This window comes from Talpa europaea (assembly GCF_964194135.1).
Source record: "Talpa europaea genome assembly, chromosome: 11".
Classification (NCBI taxonomy): domain Eukaryota; kingdom Metazoa; phylum Chordata; class Mammalia; order Eulipotyphla; family Talpidae; genus Talpa; species Talpa europaea.
This window is the reverse complement of record NC_140078.1, coordinates 17,235,218-17,241,408: the sequence shown is the minus strand read 5'-3', so window position 1 is coordinate 17,241,408 and position 6,191 is coordinate 17,235,218.

Below are 6,191 nucleotides of genomic sequence, written 5' to 3'. Positions count from 1 at the left end.
ACATGTCCAAGAGTCATCATTTTACCTTTTTCTTGAAATGACCTTTTCACAGGTTTGATAGCTAAGCTGGGTTATTATGGCAACAGTCCTAGAAATCCATCCTCCCTTGCTCCTTTCTCGCTTCCAGGGCTCAGGGCTCAGCCTTTCTGTGTGTGTTTTCTAGAAAACCCCACAGGGATGCTACTTCTCACCTCTCAGTTTGCAAGTGAGGAAATAGGGGCTTATTGAGGCAGAGACTTAGCCAAGTTTATACAGCTGAAGTCCACACTTTCCCTCTGGAATTGTGTGTGTGTGTGTGTGTGTGTCTCCTTGACTAGATTGTGAATCTGGCTCCAGATGGAATCCAAGGGCTACATCTGGAAATGGCCTGGTGCTTGTGGGGAGCAGGTGCAGCTGTTGTCTCTAAGAACAGGCTCCACAGGCCTTGGCAGGGGGCCCGATCTCAAGGGAGAGAGGCTGTAGCATGACCATCAGTGATATCTTTGCCCTCTCCTGAAGAACAGGCCGGGTCACATAGTGGCTCCTTCTGTCCCTTCTTAGAGCACAGAGAAGCTTGCACAGAGCTCTGCCTGTATGTAATAGAACCCGGACTTGAACTCAGGAGCTCCGACCTTGTATGCTGCAGACCTCAGGACCTGGACTTAAACCCAAGGTTGTTCTTCTCAACTGTGTTGGCCTTGGGCAAGCTGCATAACCTATCTGAGCTACTTAAGATCTCATAAAAGTAGCTTTAAAAATTGAATTAGATAATGTAAGTCAAGTTCCAGACACATGTTAAATACTAAAAAAAACAAACAAACAAAAAGAAAAACAACCAAAAAAACAACCCAGCTGCTTTCTAAAGCCTCATTATCTCAAATAATGAGCCACCACCGAGGAGCTCCTGCCAAGGGCCGGGCACCGTGGGAAGCGCTGCCGTGACATCATCTCCGGGAATCCTCCCAATAGCCTTTAGGGTGATACCGTTATAAACCCTGTTTGACAATTTGATAAGTCATTGGCCCAAAACTGCACAGAGAATCAGCAACAAGGCTCAAATGTAAACAAAGAGGCCCGACTGCAAGACCTGGACACTTTCTACACATTCATTCATTTATTCATTAATTCAATAAATATTTATTGGGCATTTCCTGTGTCTGCCAAGCGCTGTTTCAGGTTCTAGAAGTAGAGCAGTGAACCAGACAGACACAAATCCCTATGCTCACCAAGCTGACGCTCCAATTAGGGGAGCAAAACTTCTGGTCCTCAGGTGAGGCTGGTCTCCCATCCCACCTACCCGGCCGACTGTGGGGCTTCACAGCTGGAACTGGGAGGGTGCGGGTACAAGAGGGGAAAGGATCAGGACAAATCTATGAAAGGACAGACACAGGAATGCCTGCTGAAGGAAGAGGGGAACGTGGGGAAGAGAATGGCCTCAGAAAGGAGCAGAGCAGACCCTCAGTGCCCACCCCCCAAGCCCCGGGGTCAGTTATACCCAGAGGTAAAAGCAGGTATTTCCATGTGTGAAGACTCTGACTGCACTGAAGACAGAGTCTGCTGGAGGGCTGCCAGCCTAGGGCTCCCCTGTATCTCTGGGTAGAAAGAGTCAGGATAAGGGAGAGGATCATCTCATCCTGCTTGGATGCCCTGCGCGGGCATTTGGGTGAGCCTAGCGCCCTCTTGTGGTCCCCATTGTCCCTGCATAGACCCTCCCAGAGTCCCAGTGGTTGGCGGGACCGCCAGGCCTAGACCATCTCTGTCCCCAGCTTGGACACTTTTCCCTATTCCCAGCCTTTTCTGCCTCCTTCCAAACGCTGAAAAACTCAGTTATACCTTTCTCACCTGTTCATCTATAGGCCTCAGAACACAGAACTTGGGCACAGCAATCCCCTGGGATGCTATCGGCGGGGCACAGCCAGTGGTGAAGTGTGTAGGTCCACCATCTGGTTCAAATCCTGAGTTTGTCACTAGGAGCAATTGTGCATCCCAGGTGCGCTTACTTTTTTCATTTTAAAAATGAGGGTCATAGTAGTTCTACCTTTAAATAGTTATGGGAATTAAATGAAATAATACTCATTGGCTAATTTATATGGTAAAGCCCTAATACTGTCCCTGCTCTCCTCTCCCCATACACCTTCTATGTTCCTCCCCTGCATTCAGGGGCCTGAAGTCTGACATTTTCCAGAATGACTTGCCAGCAGGGTTCAGACAAGATTCAGTCAGTGGGAGGCAGCAAAGGCACATTATTGCTTCTCCAACAGAGTCTGGAATCTGGAGTTTCAGATTCACTTTTGCTGCTACCTCTGCAGGTTATTCCTGATGCTACCTCAGGACAGGAGGGAATTATGGCCACTGTTGGAGCTTTTCCTGACTTTCCCGAAACTCCCAAACTCTCTGAAAGCAAGAGGCGGTTTTCCCTGGTTTTTACATTTCAACCAATCGAGTGGTTTTTCCAGCAGCCAATTTTTCATATTATATTCCTCCCTGCTGGATGTGGAGCAACTAAGGCTCTCATTCACTGTTCATGGCAGTATAAAATGATGCAGCCACCTTGAAATCCATTTGGCAGTTTCATATAAACATATGCTACTACCCTTTGACCAACAGTCCCACTCCAAGAATTTGCCCATGACAATGGCCACACCAAGACTGGTACAGTAACACTCCTCACAATAACCCAGAAACTGGAAATAATATCCAAATGTCCTTGGATGGTTAGACTGTGGTACATCCATATAATGGAATATTACTCAGAAATGAAAAGGAAAAAGCTGATATACCCAACAACATGGATGGATCTCAGACAAGATGATGAGTGAAAACCTGGCACAAAAGAGTATGTATTTTATGTGTCAGCGATGGAGGATGCCAGTCCCTACTTAAGAAAGAAATTGCCAATCAGTTGTGAGGAGTGATGTGATCAATAGCCTCCAGCTACAGCTCCTTTGGGATAATGCTGAGGCCAAGCTCTTCACAGCAGCCCACTTGGTGACTGGGCACAGAGGGAATAATGACAAATGCTTGGCCATTCCTGCCCAATTTGGGACTTGATGGGAAATCCTTGCACTGGGGTCCCCTATTGGGCTAATTGAGAATTTTTCAGAACCAGTGAAGACTGAGTCTCCTTCTATCCAACCCCCATTTCTCCCCACTTCTCTTGGTATGAAATTCCTCCCCATTGACTCCTGTTCCTGTCCCTTTCTCTTCCACAACACTTACTTGCAATAAATTGCTCTAACACCGCTTATTCTATTCTGCTTCCCAGGACTCCCATCCTGTTCAGATATTTCATTTATACAAAATTTTAATAGAAGGAAAATTAATCTATCAAAACAGAAAGCAGATCAGGAGTTGCTTGGACCAGAGGGCAAACAAGCCAGTCACAAAAAGACACACCATGCTCTTTACGCATGAGGCACCTAAAGTAGTCAAATCCTTAGAAGCAGAAAATAAAATGGTGACTGCCAGGGGATGGGAGTAGGAAGGTAGGGGGAGGTATTGTTTAATGGGTACAGAATTTCAGTATTTCAAGACTTACCTTGCAAAGAGCCCTGGATAGAGATGGTGGTGATGATTGTACAACCATATGAATATTCTTAATACTACTGAACTGTACATTTTAAGATGGTTAAATTTTGTTGTGCTTATATTACCACAATAAACAAATATTAAAACAAATAGAGTTATATTAAAATTACACTTTAAAAAAGTCATCTCTTTTGGGTGACAAAGATGTTAGGCATCCCGCTGACAAGGGGGATTGGAAGTCTTGGGTTCTAGTTAGTACTGAATAGTATTAATCATGGAGGGCATCCTGAAGGAGGTGAGGTGGTTGGGCTGATGCCAAAGAAGAGTTCCAGTGGTGAATGATTCCACCTTAGTGACTATCTGGGTCCCGCCCCTCAACTCACCTCTTCATGGTCTCCAAGGAGATAGGAAGCTTGGAATACCCATATTGCTGTCACTTGGCAACCAGGAACTGGTGGCTGCAGCCACCTGTCATGTTCTTTCCATCATCCTGGGCCCTCGTCTCTGGCATGGGCTCTCTGCTGCCCAAGCAACGGGGGCCCAGCTAGGAAAACACCTTCCATCTACTTTCTTCTCAGCCACTCACAGGTCTCACAGAGAAGACTGAGACTTGTTGATGGAGGTAAGTCCATAGAAAGTTATAGATGGACCAGGCACAGGACATAGGCAACCTCCAGTCCCAAGGGATCCTGACATTTGTTCCCATCCATAGAGGATTCTGGGGTCGAGGGTAGAGGTAACACATTATTGGTGCTCTGGGGGTTCATAGCCTCGTGCAAGAGACAGATCTCACCTTGTTCTTTCAACACATGGACAGCGGTGCCTACCCTGTGCTGGCTGTGAGTCCACCGATATGCAAAGGCACTTTAGGGAGAGCGTTAGGCATAGCAGATGCTGCAGAGTGCCCCACTCATTCCTTAGCAGCCACCTCTAAGCACCAAAGGCTACTTTCTCTAAGCTCTGCAGCTCTTTGCCTGAGACTTTTTCATGCTCACAGAAGTAGTCTTCAACCTGTGGCAGACAAAGAACAAATGGGGGGAAAAGTACCCAAGTTTCCCTCACTTACCCTCAATCAGGACAATTCTGAGACACGCTATAAACTGCCTTCCAGAGTTGCTGGATAGGACTAAGCTCCGGGTGCCCAGATCAGTCAGTTGATCATATAACACTGTTCTCCCTTCTTTGCTTCACTACCCCACTCTTTTACTGCTATTTTCTGGAATCAGCTCCCAAATAAACCACTCAAATCCTTGTCTCACGCTGTGTCTCAGGGAACACAAGCTTGAGCAATGGGATGATGGTGTATAACAGAAAAGTAGTGCTCTGTGCCAGTCTAGCTATAACCAACTGTATGCAAAGCAATGGTGAGCCAAGGGGGTGCTGGGGGAGCCGTGGGTCCAAGTGCAGGGAATGAAGGTGTGTATTGTCTGTAAAAAATCTAAATAGCATAAACTGAACAAAAACCAGTCTGCTTTTTATTATCACTATGACCCAGCCATTCCAATCAATTTTAGTGATAAAATTCTCCTCCTGCAAATCTGGTAGTTCTTGCTGCCTAATGTCTAACCTTTGTCATCCTACCTATGCCAAATGCACTGAGAAGAAAGTAAGTAGAGAAGGGTAAGGGAAGGTCTCGCTTGGGAGGCAGCATCAATCCTCTAATCACATTAGCTACATTTCCCATCTCTATGTCTTTGCATATGCTATTCCTTTTTACTAGAATACCTTTTGTTCCTCAGTGCACTCCCAATCTCCTGTTAAGGTTCAGTGCAGTTGGAAATCTCTTCCTCCAAGAAGCCCTCCCTGACTTCCAGCCTGAATTCGATACCTCCTCTGGACTTGCAGAAACCTCCAAGGGCTTCTCAGTTATGGCAGACTTTTTAAAAAATAATTTATTCTCTTACATCTTTGCTAATTTTGAATAGTATTGATTTCTCCCCTCTGGTGTAGTCCTTGGAGTTCTCCCACCACCACCATGGCACCCATGATCCATCACCACAGTCTATTGTGCTCTTACATCCCCTGTTTTGACCCTTCCTCTGCTGGATTGTGGCAGTTTTCATACTGTGTTACCTTGTAATTTTTTTTTTGCCACTAGAAGGTGAGCTCACAGAGACAGGAACGCAGCATGTTTATTTGGGCCTGGCTCTCAGTAGGTCCTTATGAATGGGGCTGCCACACTGGACAGGCACCTTTGTGCAGTACACAGCCTGCCATCACCATGCATGGCAACCCGCTTTGGAAACTTAATGAATGATTGAATGAATGAACTGATGGGATTTTCAATAACAGCAAGTGAAAGCAGGAATTTCCATAAATACAGAATTTCTATTTACAGACTATAGAACATACTTTAAGGAGATAGCAATGCAATAGCAAAGAGGTGCAGAGCTTGGTGCAGAGGTGCAGAGACATCCAAGTGAGAGATGATGATGGGTTACACCAGGGGACTGAATGGGATGGGGAAACTGAGTTTATTTAAATGAAACAGTAAGTGGATTTCAGTGAACTTGTTGAAGGAATAAAAGGTGGTAAAAATCATGAAAGCAACAAGCAAATAAGTGATTCAAATTTGGTAGTGGGTCAGGAGTACCAGCTCTAAAATTAGCACCTGTCTTCTTGGAGGAAATGGTTTTAATTCTCTGAGTTGGCTTTGGTCATCCGCAAAATGGGGATGCTAATGG